General features: G+C 44.2%; 1 protein-coding gene across 2 annotated transcripts in view; it reads left to right on the top strand.

The window, feature by feature from the left end:
- The first annotated feature begins 3,071 nt into the window (after positions 1 to 3,071).
- LOC137353279 (probable G-protein coupled receptor 139) overlaps positions 3,072 to 18,593 on the top strand; it is a 57,969-nt gene continuing 42,447 nt past the window's right edge. The window contains exon 1 of one of the 2 annotated variants that reach the window (XM_068019391.1): positions 3,072 to 3,146. The gene's annotated coding sequence lies outside the window, so the exon portion shown is untranslated. Of the gene's footprint in view, positions 3,147 to 17,450; positions 17,598 to 18,593 lie in introns of those variants that run through there. The other variant, XM_068019382.1, reaches the window with a different exon arrangement.

Genomic DNA, 18,593 nt, shown 5'->3' with positions numbered 1-18,593 from the left:
TGGGGCCAATAGAAGAATGAGAGGTGATCTTATTGAAACATATAAGATCCTGAGGGGACTCGACAAGGTGGATGCTAGAAGGATGTTTCCACTTATGGGTGAAACTAGAACTAGGGGATACAGTTTAAAAACATCTCCCACGTAAGATGGAGATGAGAATTTTTTTCTCTCAGAGGGTTGCTCATCTGTGGAATTCACTTCCTCAGAGGGCAGTAGAGGCTGGGTCATTGAATATATTCAAGGCTGTGTTAGATCGATTCTTGATAGACAAGTCAGGTGTTCTGGGGGACAGACAGGAAAGTGGAGTTGTGGTCACATTCAGATCAGTCATGATCTTATCAAATGGCTCGAGGGGCCGAATGGCCTACTCCTGCTCCTAATTCATATGTTTGTATGTTCACACAAGTGATATATGATAATATGTATTGTTTCCCTTTAAATTGCAGTTTTGATTAAGGTTGATTGGGCCTCTGAAACTTTCTTACATTGCAACAGTGACTAGACTTCAAAAGTACTATTTGCCTGTAAAGTGCTTTGGGATATCCTGAGGTCAAGAAGGTGCTTTATAAATAAAAGGTTTTTCCCTTACTTTCCACAGAACATAAATGTAGCTCCCCATTAGACCACCTGACATCAAGTGTGCACTCACTATAATGCTGCCAGATGTATCGATACATACCAACCACAACATCACTAGAAATTTTGCATGTTCCTACAACCAGAATTCAGATTAATTATACCGCAATAGAATTTTAATTGTTATTTTTAAATATTACATTTTTTACTGTGCTTCTAATCATGGGTGGCACAGTGGCGCAGTGGTTAGCACCACAGCCTCACAGCTCCAGCGACCCGGGTTCGATTCCGGGTACTGCCTGTGTGGAGTTTGCAAGTTCTCCCTGTGCCTGCGTGGGTTTCCTCCGGGTGCTCTGGTTTCCTCCCACAGCCAAAAGACTTGCAGGTTGATAGGTAAATTGGCCATTATAAATTGCCCCTAGTATAGGTGAGGATGTGGTAGGAATATGGGATTAGTGTAGGATTAGTATAAATGGGTGGTTAATGGTTGGCACTGACACGGAACACAAAAGTCCGAGTGTATCAGGCCTGTGTCCTCAGTACCTTGCTCTACGGCAGCGAGGCCTGGACAACGTATGCCAGCCAAGAGCGACGTCTCAATTCATTCCATCTTCGCTGCCTTCGGAGAATACTTGGCATCAGGTGGCAGGACTATATCTCCAACACAGAAGTCCTTGAAGCGGCCAACATCCCCAGCTTATACACACTACTGAGTCAGCGGCGCTTGAGATGGCTTGGCCATGTGAGCCGCATGGAAGATGGCAGGATCCCCAAAGACACATTGTACAGCGAGCTCGCCACTGGTATCAGACCCACCGGCCGTCCATGTCTCCGTTATAAAGATGTCTGCAAACGCGACATGAAATCGTGTGACATTGATCACAAGTCGTGGGAGTCAGTTGCCAGCATTCGCCAGAGCTGGCGGGCAGCCATAAAGACAGGGCTAAATTGTGGCGAGTCGAAGAGACTTAGTAGTTGGCAGGAAAAAAGACAGAGGCGCAAGGGGAGAGCCAACTGTGCAACAGCCCCAACAAACAAATTTCTCTGCAGCACCTGTGGAAGAGCCTGTCACTCCAGAATTGGCCTTTATAGCCACTCCAGGCGCTGCTTCACAAACCACTGACCACCTCCAGGCGCGTATCCATTGTCTCTCGAGATAAGGAGGCCCAAAAGAAAAAAAAAAGAAATGGTTGGTACAGACTCGGTGGGCCGAAGGGCCTGTTTCAGTGCTGTAACTCTAAATCTAAAAAAAAAAGGCCTTTTTTGCAGTTGGTGTCAGTTTTTTGAACCTATTGGTCAGTATTTTGCCAGATTTCTAGATTCCTTGCAGAAGGTGGTGTGGGACAGTTTAAGAGTGGGAGATCCAAGCCTTAATTTTAACAATGGGGCGGGGGGGAGGGGGGGGGGGCGGGAGGGGGAGGTGAGTTAAAATGTCAAATATGGGAAAAGCGGCCCTAACCCGCTGGGTAGGTGCTCGTTGCTTTTTTTTATGGCAGTAAGTTTTGTGGCATCTGGGTGTCCTGGCAGAGAGGTGGGCATTTCATGAACACATTTTAATCAGGACCTTTGCATAGGAAGGTCTTGCCTTTATATATTGCCTATCACATCCTAGCGAATTACAGCCAATTAAGCACTCTTGAAGTATAGTCACTGTTGTAATGTAGGAAACGTGGCAGCTAATTTCTGCACAGCAAGCTCCCATAAACAGCAATTAACCCAATAATCTATTGTAATGCCATTGGTTGAGGAGTGAATGTTGGCTGTGAGCTCCTTTACATTAACCTCAGAGGGTGGCCTGGTTACAGTTTAATCTGCATCTAGATGAAGTAACACACTCCCTGTGCCAGGACTGTCAGCCTAGATTTTGTGCTCAAATCTCCAGAGTGTGGCTTGAACCCAACACCTTCTGACTTGGAGGCAGAAGTGTTACCAGCTGAACCACAGCTGCTCATTTGATATAAGGTACAATAGTTCCACCCATCCCATCTTTCCTCACTCTCCCCAACTGGAAAGCTTGCAACAGACCCCAACTGCAGGTGATTTGTTCCCCTCACCCGAACTTCTCTGCTGTTATTGTTTCCTCCAGAGTGCCTTCCTTCTTACTTGCTCCAGCCCCAGTTTATTTTGGGGGATGTCCTAAATGGTTACAGTACAGAAGGCTATTCGGCCCATCGGGTTCCTGCCCGCTCTCCGCAAGAGCAACTTTCTCGTCCCGCCCTTTCCCCCGGTTCTGTATTTTTCTTTCAGCTGCTTATCCAGTCCCCTTTTGAAAGCCACCAGGCAGTGCATTCCAGGACAATCACTTCAAACCGTGATGTTACGTTTTGGAGCAATGGTTGTGAAAGCCTCCGGCTGGCAGGATGGTAGCGCGGGATCAGCTGAGATCCTGCCAGTACCGAGTGAGTGGAGGGAGAGACTGAGCGAGCAGGAGGGAGGCGCAAAGAGCAGCTCAGGAACTGTCACAACACTCAGCCACACTTGGCCAAAGCCAGCGGCAGAGAGAGAAGGCGAGGAGGGGATAAAGAACCAATCGCTCCCCCCCCCCCAAAAAAAAAACAATTCAAAAACAGGTAAGAGAGAAGAACTGATTCACTGTGATAAACGTTGATTCGAGGACGTTGAAATTGAATTTAAATGTAAAGAAAGAAAATAGATACGCTGACCTGGTGGAGACGGGCTGAAAATTAGACGAGCGGGGATGGAAGTTCAACTCTTTGTTTGAGGAGCTTTGAGGTTCCCGAACCAGAATAACTGAAGCAACGATGTCACTTAGAGGGAGTGGGTCCATTTCCATCACTGCTGGTGAACCTGCTCATGCTCGAGTTGAGTTTTATTTCTATGTATACCGAAGTGACACTCAAACCTGGGCTGTGTGTGTATATATAATGCATTGTCTTATCGATAAGGCGGCTCAGGGCGCTTTTCCTTCACAGTAGACTGTTTTGATGTCAGTATTACAGACTCAAAACTTGGCCGAGGAAGGATGAGTCCACACGGATATATAGCGACTTCAAACCTGCCTGGAAACCACCGTCCTTCTGGGAGCCTTTCTTCCAATTTTACTGACCCTGTGTGTGTTTGACAACACTTCTCTGTTTGAATAAGTAACCTGCGGTTCAGCTGCACGCCCCCACCCCGCCTTCCTATATTCCCTTTTCTGAGATATTGCCGGGAACTGTGAGGAAGATGATCTTTTGTAAGGACACGAGTTTCAGAAAGATGTCCCAAGTGCTTGGCTGGTGGCTCTGCGCCTGAACCTGCCCAGATGGGTCAAGGATGGGGCTGATGTTGAGCTTTTAGTTTGATTGAACTGGTGGTTCGCTGACAGTGGCACTGACCTGAAACGTTAACTCTGCTGCTCTTTCCACTGATGCTAACCATTACTTTAACAGCTGATGAGTGCTCCTCACAGGCACAGACAGCTGGAACCAAGCTTGTAATTGTGGCACATTTCAATCATCTTATACACACACTGGTGATCCTGGGCTGGCCTGGAGAGTTCAGATCCTGTCCAGCAATTAGAATAACTGTTGGAAACATTTTTTTTCTTTGTATTATTTTAATCCAGTTTTGCCCCTGCTAAAATTATCCCAACCTTTTAAGATCTCTTAATCACCTCACTGCTGTGCATTAGCACATTCAGATGAGACATTAAACTGAGGTCCCACCTGCCCTGTCAAGCAGATGGAAATGAACACATGCATCTGCTCGAAGATTTGGGAGTCTAAGTACGTGACTCACTTAAAGCTAGTAATCAGGTATAAAACAAAGTGTTACGGCCACGTGGTGCGATGCAGGTGGTTGCCATGATTTAACTCCCCACCTGACTGCAGCAAGTGTTTTGTTATTAGCGTTTAACCCCTTGGTGTTTTAGTTTTCAAATAAACAGACAGTGACAGGTTTCCAAGGCCCCAAACACTCCTGTGAGGTGAAACAGTGATTTACTTGTACTTCTTTCAATTTTGTATACCGTATTTGCTGCTCACAATGCGATTGTCTCTATGCTGGGGAGACCAAATGTAGGTTGGGTGACGACTTTGCGAAACACCTCCACTTAGCCCGCAAGCATGATTCCGAGCTTCTTGTCGCTTGACATTTTAATTCACCACCCTGCTCTCATGCCTACATTTCTGTCCTCGGCCTGCTGCAGTGTTCCAGTGAACATCAATGCACACTCGGGGAACAGTACCTCACTTTCCGATTAGGCACTCTACAGCCTTCTGGACTCAACATTGAGTTCAACAACTTCAGAGCATGACTGCCTTTTTTATTTTATTTTAGTTTTTTAAACATGTTCTTGTCTTAAACTTGGTTTTTCATGTTTGTGCTTTTGGACAGAGCTGTTCATTATTCTGCCATTAACACTCTCTCTGGACTAATGCTTTGTCTTTTACTACAACTATTACCACTGCCTTTGCCTTTGTTCCATGACATCTTGATCATTTAATCTCTCCTGCCTTCTCCCCATCACACACCTTCTCTTTTGTTCTTCTTCCCACCCACCCCCCTGCTTTCACTTGCTCAAAGCTGATTACTTTTCTAACCTGTGCCAGTTCTGATGAAAGGTCACAGACCTGAAATATTAACTGTTTCTCTCCCCACAGATGCTGACAGACGTGCTGGGTATTTCTCACACTTTCTGTTTTATAATAGGTTTTCTTGCAGGTTTTAAAAAACAGAAAACCAATTGTTTATTAATCAATACGTCTTAAACCTGTCTGCAGGTAGATGTTAAAGATCCTATGGCACTGTTCAAAGTAGAGAAATACTAGCAAACAAAGACATCATTAAATTGTCATTCATCATGGTATGAATGAGCTGCTGCATTTGTCTGTCTGACAATAGGCACAGCCACGGATACAACTTCGTTGTCGGGATTCCAGAGGCCTGACATTCCAAGGTTCTCTCAAGCTAATTTTCATACTGGACAATAAATTTGAACAAAACTCCCTGAGATACCAAGAATCTATTGATCTTAGCCTTGAATATGCTTCAATAACTGAGCATCCACAGCCCTGTGGGGTAGAGGATCCATTGACCAGAAACTGAACTGGACCAGCTACATAAATCATAAATACTGTGTCAACAAGAGCAGGTCAGAGGCTGGGAATTCTGTGGTGAGTAACTCGCCTTCTGACTCCCCAGTGCCTGTCCACCATCTACAAGGCACAAGTCAGGAGTTTGATGGAATATTCTTGACTTGCCTGGATGAGTGCAGCTCCAACAACACTCAAGAAGCTTGACATCATCCACTACCTTCAACATTCACTCCCTTCACCACGAACGCACAGTGGCAGCAGTGTGTACCATCTACAAAATGCACTGCAGCAACTCGCCAAGGCTCCTTTGACAGCACCTTCCAAACCCGTGACCTCTACCACCTAGAAGGATAAGAGCTGCAGATAAGAACAAAGAACAAAGAAAATTACAGCACAGGAACAGGCCCTTCGGCCCTCCAAGCCTACGCCGATCCAAATCCTCTATCTAAACCTGTCGCCTATTATCTAAGGGTCTGTATCTCTTTGCTTCCTGCCCATTCATGTATCTGTCCAGATACATCTTAAAAGACGCTATCGTGCCCGCGTCTACCACCTCCGCTGGCAATGCGTTCCATGCACCCACCACCCTCTGCGTAAAGAACTTTCCACGCATATCCCCCCTAAACTTTTCCCCTTTCACTTTGAACTCATGTCCCCTAGTAATTGAAACCCCCACTCTGGGGGAAAAAGCTTCTTGCTATCCACCCTGTCTATACCGCTCATGATTTTGTACACCTCAATCAGGTCCTCCCTCAACCTCCGTCTTTCTAATGAAAAATAATCCTAATCTACTCAACCTCTCTTCATAGCTAGCGCCCTCCATACCAGGCAACATCCTGGTGAACCTCCTCTGCACCCTCTCGAAAGCATCCACATCCTTTTGGTAATGTGGCGACCAGAACTGCACGCAGTATTGCAAATGTGGCCGAACCAAAGTCTTATACAACTGTAACATGACCTGCCAACTCTTGTACTCAATACCCCGTCCGATGAAGGAAAGCATGCCGTATGCCTTCTTGACCACTCTATTGACCTGCGTTGCCACCTTCAGGGAACAATGGACCTGAACACACAAATCTCTCTGTACATCAATTTTCCCCAGGACCTTTCCATTTACTGTATAGTTCATTCTTGAATTGGATCTTCCAAAATGCATCACCTCGCATTTGCCCTGATTGAACTCCATCTGCCATTTCTCTGCCCAACTCTCCAGTCTATCTATATTCTGCTGTATTCTCTGACAATCCCCTTCACTATCTGCTACTCCACCAATCTTAGTGTCGTCTGCAAACTTGCTAATCAGACCACCTATACTTTCCTCCAAATCATTTATGTATATCACAAACAACAGTGGTCCCAGCACGGATCCCTGTGGAACACCACTGCTCACACGTCTCCATTTTGAGAAACTCCCTTCCACTGCTACTCTCTGTCTCCTGTTGCCCAGCCAGTTCTTTATCCATCTAGCTAGTACACCTTGGACCCCATGCGCCTTCACTTTCTCCATCAGCCTACCATGGGGAACCTTATCAAACGCCTTACTGAAGTCCATATATACAACATCTACAGCCCTTCCCTCATCAATCAACTTTGTCACTTCCTCAAAGAATTCTATTAAGTTGGTAAGACATGACCTTCCCTGCACAAAACCATGTTGCCTATCACTGATAAGCCCATTTTCTTCCAGATGGGAATAGATCCTATCCCTCAGTATCTTCTCCAGCAGCTTCCCTACCACTGACGTCAGGTCAGGCTCACCGGTCTATAATTACCTGGATTATCCCTGCTACCCTTCTTAAACAAGGGGACAACATTAGCAATTCTCCAGTCCTCTGGGACCTCACCCGTGTTTAAGGATGTTGCAAAGATATCTGTTAAGGCCCCAACTATTTCCTCTCTCGCTTCCCTCAGTAACCTGGGATAGATCCCATCCGGACCTGGGGACTTGTCCACCTTAATGCCTTTTAGAATACCCAACACTTCCTCCCTCCTTATGCCGACTTGACCCAGAGTAATCAAACATCTGTCCCTAACCTCAACATCCGTCATGTCCCTCTCCTCAGTGAATACCGATGCAAAGTACTCGTTTAGAATCTCACCCATTTTCTCTGACTCCACGCATAACTTTCCTCCTTTGTCCTTGAGTGGGCCAATCCTTTCTCTAGTTACCCTCTTGCTCCTTATATATGAATAAAAGGCTTTGGTATTTTCCTTAACCCTGTTTGCTAAAGATATTTCATGACCCCTTTTAGCCCTCTTAATTCCTCGTTTCAGATTGTGCCTACAATCCCAATATTCTTTCAAAGCTTCGTCTTTCTTCAGCCGCCTAGACCTTATGTATGCTTCCTTTTTCCTCTTAGCTAGTCTCACAATTTCACCTGTCATCCATAGTTCCCTAATCTTGCCATTTCTACCCCTCATTTTCACAGGAACATGTCTCTCCTGCACGCTAATCAACCTCTCTTTAAAAGCCTCCCACATATCAAATGTGGATTTACCTTCAAACAGCTGCTCCCAATCTACATTTCCCAGCTCCTGCCGAATTTTGGTATAGTTGGCCTTGCCCAAATTTAGCACTCTTCCTTTAGGACCACTCTCGTCTTTGTCCATGAGTATTCTAAAACTTACGGAATTGTGATCACTATTCCCAAAGTAGTCCCCTACTGAAACGTCAACCACCTGGCCCGGCTCATTCCCCAACACCAGGTCCAGTATGGCCCCTTCCCGAGTTGGACTATTTACATACTGCTCTAGAAAACCCTCCTGGATGCTCCTTACAAATTCTGCTCCATCTAGACCTCTAACACTAAGTGAATCCCAGTCAATGTTGGGAAAATTAAAATCTCCTAACACCACCACCCTGTTGCTCCTACAGCTTTCCATAATCTGTTTACATATTTGTACCTCTATCTCACGCTCGCTGTTGGGAGGCCTGTAGTACAGCCCCAACATTGTTATCGCACCCTTCCTATTTCTGAGTTCTGCCCATATTGCCTCACAGCTCGAGTCCTCCATAGTGCCTTCCTTAGCACAGCTGTGATATCCTCTTTGACCAGTAATGCAACTCCTCCACCCCTTTTACCTCCCTCTCTACCCCGCCTGAAGCATCGGTATCCTGGGATATTTAGTTGCCAATCATGCCCTTCCCTTAACCAAGTCTCAGTAATAGCAATAACATCATACTCCTAGGTACTAATCCAAGCCCTAAGTTCATCTGCCTTACCTATTACACTTCTTGCATTAAAACAAATACACCTCAGACCACCAGTCCCTTTGCTTTCATCATCAGATGCATGGGAACACCACCACTTGCAAGTTCCCCTCCAAGTCACTCATCATCTTGACTTGGAACTATATTGTTGTTCCTTCACTGTCGCTGGGTCAAAGTCCTGGAACTCCCTTCCTAACAGCACTGTGGATGTACCTACCCCACATGGACTGCAGTGGTTCAAGAAGGCAGCTCACCACCACCTTCTCAAAGGCAATTAGGAATGGGCAATAAATGCAGGCCTGGCCAGCGACGCCTGCATACCATGAATGAATTTTTAAAAATCCAGAGATTCATAACCCTTTGAGTGAGGAAATATCATCTCAAGACTATGACCCCTAGTTCTAGACTCTCCAGCCAGGTGAAAACAGCCTCTCAACATCTACCCTATCAAGCCCCCTCACAATCTTATATGTTTCAATTAGATCATCTCTCATTCTTTTAAACTCCAGAGAGAATAGGCCCACATCAACTCAAACTCTCCTCATAGGACAACCCTTTCATCCCAGAAAAAAGTCTAGTGAACCTTCATTGCACCCGCACTTAGGCAAGTAACTTGCTTAGGTATGCAGACCAAACCTGTACATAGTACTCCAGGTGTAGTCTCACCAAAGCCTTAGACTTCCTTACTCTTGTGATCCTACCCCTTTGCAATAAAGGCCAATGTAACATTTGCCTACTTCATTGTTGCTGTTTCTGCATACTAACTCTCTGCATTTTTGCAAAGACATCCAAATCCCTCTAAATGCCAACATTCTCCATTTTTAAAAAAATTCTGTTTTTCTATTCTCCCTAGCGGAGTGAATAACCTCACATTTCCACACATTATGCTCCATCTGTCACCACCTTGCCAATTCAGTTAACCTATCCATATCCCTTTGCAGACTTCTCACTACTTACTTTCTCTCCTAGCTTTGTATCATCAGCAAACTTGGAAACCTTACACTTGGTCTCTTCATGTAAGGCATTAATATAGATTGTGAGTAGCTGAGGCCCCAGCAGTGATCCTTGTGGCACCCCACTAGTAGCAGCCTAGCAACCTGAAAATTACCCATTAATTCCTACTCTCTGTTTTCTGTCCTTTACCGAATCCTCTATCCATGTTAATATTTTCCACAATCCCATGAGCCCCTATCTTGTACAACCACATCTCGTGTGACATCTTATCAAATGCCTTCTGAAAATCCAAATACACTACTTCCACTGCGTCCCCTTTATCTATCCTGATAGTTACACCTTCAATAAAAATCTTTCATAGATTTGCCAAACACAATTTCCTTTTCATAAAATCGTATTGACTCTGCTTTCTTGTGTTTCCTTTAACCTGGATCCCACCAAAAGGATCTCTGCTCTTCCCATCCCACCCCCTACACTAGCTAAGGATACTGGTGATACAAAGGAAACGTCTCACTCATCTCCTTCACTCTTGATCTCTCTACTGCGCTTCTGTCTCAGTCTCCAATTCCACTTATGTTTCTCTCCTGCTCCACTGTTCTGCTCTCTCCTTTTTAATCTGTTTCTCTCTCTTTCTCAGACTCACTTCTGTTTCTCTTATCTGCATTCTTTTGCTTTCACTTTCATGTCTCTCTCACTTGGCCTCCTTCTGTGCTGTAATAATTTTCTGATTCCCACTTCCTTCTCTTAACTTTTTTTCCCTTTTGCCTCTTCACCGATTTTCTTTCCTCTTTCCTGACAGGATTGGAGTTTGAGGAAGATGAGTGAGCAGAACAGGCCTCTCAATTGTAATCAGCAAGTGGCACTTTAGAAAACAGGATTTATATATATATTTTTAAATTACAGCAGTGGAAATTCAAGATGAGAACGAGGAACGGGAAAGTAGGAAGCAGCAGCTGTTGTGAACTTTTGTTCCAAACAGACTGGCCAGTCACCGCATTTCAAAGGAATTTATTATGAAATGCTTTGTTTCAACATGGGAAGGTCTCTAATTGCAAGTACCAGAGATGGTGCTATAGAAAGAGAGAGGAAGTGGAAGTTCTGCCATACTGACAGTCACAACTTTTGTTTAACTGTATGCACTATACTGTTAGAACTAAGAATATAAAAAATAGGAACTTGAGTAGGCCATACAGCCCAATGAGCCCGCTCCGCCGTTCACTAAAATCTTTTTTTTGAATTAGTTCTTGGGATGTGGGAATTACCGGTCAAGCCAGCATTTATTACCCATCCTTAATTGCCCTGGACAAGGTGGTGATGAGCCGCTTTCTCGAGCCGCTGCAGTCCATGTGGTGAAGGTACACCAAAAGTGCTGTTAGGGAGGGAATTCCAGGATTTTGACCCAGCAATAGTTCCAAGTCAGGATTGTGTGTGACTTGAAGGGGAGCTTGCAGGAGGTGGTGTTCCCATATGCCTGTTATCCTTGTTCTTTAAGGTGGTGGAGTCCGCGGTATTGGGAAGATGCTGTCGAAGGAGCCTTGGCGAGTTGAACTTCTACATCAACTCCTCTTTTCTGCCATATCCCCTTATCCCTTGACTCCCTTTGTGCCTCAAAATCTATAAATTGTAGTCCAGAATATAGTCATCAAGAGAGCATCCACAGCCCTCTTGGCTAGAGAATTCCAAAGATTCCAAAGTGAAGAAATTTCTCCTCAGCTGGGTCCTAAATGGACAGCCCCTTATCTGGAGACTAATACATCTACTTCTCGACTCTCCAGTCAGAGTGCAGCCTCTCAGCATCTATCCAAACAAAGAACAAAGAAAATTACAGCACAGGAACAGGCCCTTCGGCCCTGCAAGCCTGCGCCGATCCAGATCCTCTATCTAAACCTGTCGCCTATTTTCTAAGGGTCTGTATCTCTTTGCTTCCTGCCCATTCATGTATCTGTCTAGATACATCTTAAAAGACGCTATCGTGCCCGCGTCTACCACCTCCGCTGGCAACACGTTCCAGGCACCCACCACCCTCTGCGCAAAGAACTTTCCACGCATATCCCCCCTAAACTTTTCCCCTCTCACTTTGAACTCGTGACCCCTAGTAATTGAATCCCCCACTCTGGGGTGAAAAAGCTTCTTGCTATCCACCCTGTCTATACCTCTCATGATTTTGTACACCTCAATCAGATCCCCCCTCAACCTCTGTCTTTCTAATGAAAATAATCCTAATCTACTCAACCTCTCTTCCTGTTTAAGGATGTTGCAAAGATATCTGTTAAGGCCCCGACTATTTCCTCTCTCGCTTCCCACAGTAACCTGGGATAGATCCCATCCAGACCTGGGGACTTGTCCACCTTAATGCCTTTTAGAATACCCAACACTTCCTCCCTCCTTATGCCGACTTGACCTAGAGTAATCAAACATCTGTCCCTAACCTCAACATCCGTCATGTCCCTCTCCTCGATGAATACCGATGCAAAGTACTCGTTTAGAATCATTTTCTCTGACTCCACGCATAACTTTCCTCCTTTGTCCTTGAGTGGGCCAATCCTTTCTCTAGTTACCCTCTTGCTCCTTATATATGAATAAAAGGCTTTGGTATTTTCCTTAACCCTGTTTGCTAAAGATATTTCATGACCCCTTTTAGCCCTCTTAATTCCTCGTTTCAGATTGGTCCTACATTCCCGATATTCTTTCAAAGCTTCGTCTTTCTTCAGCCGCCTAGACCTTATGTATGCTTCCTTTTTCCTCTTAGCTAGTCTCACAATTTCACCTGTCATCCATGGTTCCCTAATCTTGCCATTTCTATCCCTCATTTTCACAGGAACATGTCTCTCCTGCACGCTAATCAACCTCTCTTTAAAAGCCTCCCACATATCAAATGTGGATTTACCTTCAAACAGCTGCTCCCAATCTACATTCCCCAGCTCCTGCCGAATTTTGGTATAGTTGGCCTTGCCCAAATTTAGCACTCTTCCTTTAGGACCACTCTCGTCTTTGTCCATGAGTATTCTAAAACTTACGGAATTGTGATCACTATTCCCAAAGTAGTCCTCTACTGAAACTTCAACCACCTGGCCGGGCTCATTCCTCAACACCAGGTCCAGTATGGCCCCTTCCCGAGTTGGACTATTTACATACTGCTCTAGAAAACCCTCCTGGATGCTCCTTACAAATTCTGCTCCATCTAGACCTCTAACAGTAAGTGAATCCCATTCATTGTTGGGAAAATTAAAATCTCCTATCATCACCACCCTGTTGCTCCTACATCTTTCCATAATCTGTTTACATATTTGTACCTCTATCTCACGCTCGCTGTTGGGAGGCCTGTAGTACAGCCCCAACATTGTTACCGCACCCTTCCTATTTCTGAGTTCTGCCCATATTGCCTCACTGCTCGAGTCCTCCATAGTGCCCTCCTTCAGCACAGCTGTGATATCCTCTTTGACCAGTAATGCAACTCCTCCATCCCTTTTACCTCCCTCTCTATCCCGCCTGAAGCATCGATATCCTGGGATATTTAGTTGTCAATCATGCCCTTCCCTCAACCAAGTCTCAGTAATAGCAATATCATCATACTCCCAGGTACTAAACCAAGCCCTAAGTTCATCTGCCTTACCTACTACACTTCTTGCATTAAAACAAATGCACCACAGGCCACCAGTCCCTTTGCATTCATCATCTGCTCCCTGCCTACTCTTTCCCTTTGTCACGCTGACTTCATTATCTAGTTCCTTACAGGCTTTAGTTACTACCTCCTTACTGTCCACTGACCTCATTTGGTTCCCATCCCCCTGTCACATTTGTTTAAACCCTCCCCAACAGCGTTAGCAAAAGCACCCCCAAGGACATTGGTTCCAGTCCGGCCCAGGTGTAGACCGTCCAATTTGTAATAGTCCCACCTCCCCCAGAACCGGTCCCAATGTCCCAAAAATCTGAACCCCTCCCTCCTGCACTATCTCTCAAGCCACGCATTCATCCTGACTATTCTTTCATTTCTGCTCTGACTATCACATGGCACTGGTAGCAATCCTGAGATTACTACCTCTGAGGTCCTACTTTTTAACTTGGCTCCTAACTCCCTAAATTCTGCTTGTAGGACCTCATCCCGTTTTTTACCTATATCATTGGTGCCTATGTGCACAACGACAACTGGCTGTTCACCCTCCCCCTTCAGAATGTTCTGCAGCCGATCTGAGACATCCCTGACCCGTGCACCTGGGAGGCAACATACCATTCGGGAGTCTCGTTTTCGACCACAGAACCGCCTATCTACTCCCCTTACAATCGAATCCCCTATGACTATAGCCCTTCCACACTTTTTCCCGCCCTTCCGAACAGCAGAGCCAGCCACGGTGCCATGAACCTGGCTACTGCTGCCTTCCCCTGGTGAGCCATCTCCCTCAACAGTATCCAAAACGGTATACCTGTTTTGGAGGGAGATGACCGCAGGGGACTCCTGCGCTGCCTTCCTGCTCTTTCTCTGCCTTTTGGTCACCCATTCCCTTTCTCCCTCAGCAATCCTAATCTGCGGTGTGACCAATTCGCTAAACGTGCTATCCACGACCTCCTCAGCATCGCGGATGCTCCAAAGTGAGTCCACCCGCAGCTCCAGAGCTGTCATGCGGTCTAACAAGAGCTGCAGCTGGACACACTTCCTGCACGTGAAGGAGTCAGGGACATCAGTCGTGTCCCTGAGCTCCCACATTGAGCAAGAGGAGCATAACACGGGTCTGAGATCTCCTGCCATTTTTAATCTTAAGCTTAACTTAGTCTTAACTTAGATAAATGAAAAAGGAACGATAAGTTTTTACCAATCACACGGTAAAAAAAAAAGAGAAATAGAAAAAGCCTTACCTTATCTACACACCACCGAGTCCTTTTTTTTTGGTTAGAGGAAGAGGGCGGGTGGGAGACACTACACGTGTAGTGTCTCAGGTTCAGAAACGGCCCAAATATATAGGCTTTTTACTTACCCAGAAGCCCCCTGGTCCGCCGAAAACAAAAGGAAATTAAGTTTAAGTTGAAACTGACCTTCCCAGCTGATCAGTCGCTCGCACTCTCTGCTTCCGAATAAGCTGCTGTCAAAGTCCTTTTATATGTTTGAATAAGATCACCTGTCATTCTTCTAAACTCCAGAGAATATCGGCCTGTTCTACTCAATCTCACCTGATAGGTCAGCCCTCCTATCCCAGGAATCAATCTAGTGAAAATTTGTTGCACCGATCTGATGCAATATATCCTTTCTTAGGTAAGGTGACTAAAACTATATAAGTACTCCAAATGAGGTCTCAACAAACCCCTATATAATTGCAACAAGACTTCCTTATTCTTCTACTCCAACCCCTTTACAATAAAGGCTAACAAACCATTTGCCTTCCTAATTACCTGCTGTACCTGCTAATACAAATATCACTAGACTATAGACCAGGTGCTGGGAGGTGGGATTAGATTGGGCAGCTAGATTTTCAGCCGGTGCAGACACAATGGGCTGAATGGTCCCTTTCTGTGCTGTAACTTTTCTATGATTCTATGATATTCCAAGATACTTGAATATGAATGAGTATAAATACAGATAAAATAAACAATCTGTACATTGGGTATGAATGATATTGGGCATTAGTTTAGTTGTAACCTATGGAAAGACAGAGCCTGAAACAGTTTGGATAGATTCTGGAACATTTTCCAAGTTTCTCTCAGTTTGATAATCCTTGGTATCCACCTTCTGTAAGTAATAATAAGTGCAACTGTCACTCATTTAATTATGACCTTGAATATATACTGAGCGCTTTCTAAAATTAGTTCACACTAAGCAGTTACATTTTGTTTACAGGACTAACCTATATTGATTTAGTGTATTCTTATGGTTGATATTTTCTAATTGCCAGTAAATTAATGGCAGTGACACATAAAAGGCTAACTTGATAAATCTCACGTTATACAAAGAACAAAGAACAGTACAGCATAGGAACAGGCCATTCGGCCCTCCAAGCCTGCGCTTGCGATGTATACATATATACATCTAGAACCACTAACAGTAGCAACAAATTCTGATTTCACAATGAGTAGGTTTGGTTGGTAATTCATGATTATTTTGCAGGATTTGATGTCTTTAGCCAGATCTTAAGGACCAAAGCATTAAATTGTGATAAATTTAATTTACTGTCATAGAACTACTCTGTAAAACAAAGGACAAAAGCCATTTAGTCTTGAGGTCTGGTTAGTGTTTGTCACTCTGATAATCAAATTGATTCTTACTGAATCATATTATCTACGTTAGGTTTGGCTACTTCTCATTGACGTTTCATTCCTGTGCCATCAGGTGAAAGTCATTTAAAAACCTGTCTAATGTAAATATGCGTCTGTCAGTTACAAAGATGTATGAAGGCTGGACTGTGGTTTTGTTCACCCAAAGAATAGCTCAAACATTTGGTTGACATTCTGCCTGGATTCCACAGCCAAAAGTAATTAAACTCGAATGCTTCAGACTAAATGCTTGAATTTATGAGGTGATTATTTTCTTTGCAGTCACCAAGTACTATTTTTCTGTTGAATGGATCTTTGTGATCAAATGTAAGTGAATAATCTTATTTCTTGATGGGCTAACAATAAATCAGAATACAGTGATGAATTTTAGTAATAAGGCTGTCCTTGTGAATTCAAGCACAGGCACTATTATTGCACAAATTTATTATTCAAACTCAAACTTTAATCTCAGACTACTTGTGCCTCCAGCATCTTATGCCTGTGTTCTCAGCCTGTTGACAAAGTGCCTTCATCACACTATGTGTCTGATCCTAGGTATTTTAGTGACTGTTCCCACATAAATTCAACTCGTTTTTGTAACCTAAAAATCTATCAACTGTGTAAAGTACTCAGAACATATTATTTTAATAGCAAGTTACGAAATTATTTGCAGAGGAGATGCCTAATCACTCCATCCCAAGAGTGTGAAGCCTTGCTCAAGGAACAATTGGCAGGAATATGTACAGCACAACCCTGGAGAATGGAATGTTTGTTCGACATTCTTCATCACCCAAATTGAATCTAGGCTTGGGGCTCTATAAATATCTGTTTATTATACAATAAACAGATTTCAAAGGGCAAGTGTCAGTACTGGGCCTTGGCTAAATGACTCAGAAGAGGGTGCTGGATTGGTAGCTATGGAAATGCATGGCAAGATAATGCATTAAAAATGGGAATAATTAAAGCTTCTTAGAGGGGGTGGGAGTGGAGGTGAAGGAGGGGAAGAGGAGGACGGGGTTGAGGGAGGGGAAGAGGGAAAGGAGGGGGCAGAGCAGGATGGAGGGAGAGGGGGGGATGAGAAGAAGGGAGGGCAAGAGAGAGAGAGAGAGAGAGGGAGAGGGAGTGGGAGAGAGAGAGAGGGCACGGGAAGGAGGGAGGAAGAGAGGAGGATGAGGAGAGAGAGAAGGGGAGGAAAAGAGACGGAAAGAGAAAGGGGGGGGTGAGTGAGAGAGGGGAGGGGGAGAGAGAGCGAAGGAGGGAGAGGAGGTAGCCAGGGAGGGAGAGGGAAAGAGAAGAGGGAGAGAATGGAAACGTTTCAGTAAAAATCAGTAATAACTAAAATTACGGAGCTGCAAACAGGATGTAACATTGTAGTTTGAAAGCACTTGGCACATTGACCAGTGAGCTCATTTTCCTGTAGAACAAGGCAAAGGTACTTCCTGAGATCTCCATTTCTGTTGGAGCTAATTTCATCGCAATATTAGAATTTTAAATAAGTGTGTTGAAGTTAAGAGTACACATTTGTACATTAAATCGTTGAAATAGAAGCTCAGCAAGATATGTCTACTGCTGTTGGGGTAAGTATTAATAGCAATTCAAATAAAACCTGATTAATTAATTCCTTTGTTACAGATTGTTGTCGTTAAAGGAAAAGTTAACTTAACTGAATTACTTGCCTGTTCAAGTTAATTTAGAGGATCTGTCAATATATTTTTCAGTCTTTGTCAAATGTCGTAGTTTGCTGTTTTAAACTGCTGGTTAGAATCTAGTTTGCCAAGTAGATTGATTCTTTTGTTTATTATTTGCCACATACAGAAGTTTTTTTCATGCAAGTTCCTGAGAGTCATGGGTTTTTAATAACTGTATTTTAGGAGCTTTCCCTCTCTCAAAATAATTAGGTCAAAATAATTTGAACATTCCAACAGTGATCAAAACTATACACAGGTATTACTTGGTCAGAACATAAGAAACTGGAGCTGGAGTTGGCCATTCGGCCCCTCGAGCTGCTTTGTCATTCAATAAGATAATGGCTGACCTTATAGCTCGACTCACTTCGCCACTTGATCCCCATATCCCTTGATTCCCTTAGAGTTCAAAATCAGCCTAGAATATACTCTTCGACTGAGCATCCACAGCCCTCTGGGGTAGAGAATGCTGAAGAATCACAATCCTTCTGAGTGAAACATTTCTCCTCATCACAGTCCTAAACAGCTGACCCCTTCTCCTGTGACAATGCTCCCTAATTCTAGACTCTCAGCCAGGGAAAATAGCCTCTCAGCATCTACCCTGTCAAGTCTTTCAAGATTGTTATATGTTTCAATGAGATCAGCTCTCATTTTTTTTTTAAGTCTGGAGAATATAGGCCATTCTAATTAATCTGTCCTCAGAGGACAGCCCTCTAATTCCAGGAATCAGTCTCATGAGCCTTTGTTTCACCCCTCCAAGGCAAGTATATCCTTCCTGGATAAGGAGACCTGTACATAGTACTCCAGGTGTGGTCTCACCAAAGCCTTATATAATTGCAGCAAGACGTCTTTACTCTTCTATACTCCAATCGCGTTGCAATAAAGCTT

The sequence above is a fragment of the Heterodontus francisci genome, chromosome 3 (assembly GCF_036365525.1).
Source record: "Heterodontus francisci isolate sHetFra1 chromosome 3, sHetFra1.hap1, whole genome shotgun sequence".
In the NCBI taxonomy this organism is placed as follows: Eukaryota; Metazoa; Chordata; class Chondrichthyes; order Heterodontiformes; family Heterodontidae; genus Heterodontus; species Heterodontus francisci.
Note: the sequence above shows the minus strand (reverse complement) of the source record. Positions and strands in the feature narration are given on the sequence as shown.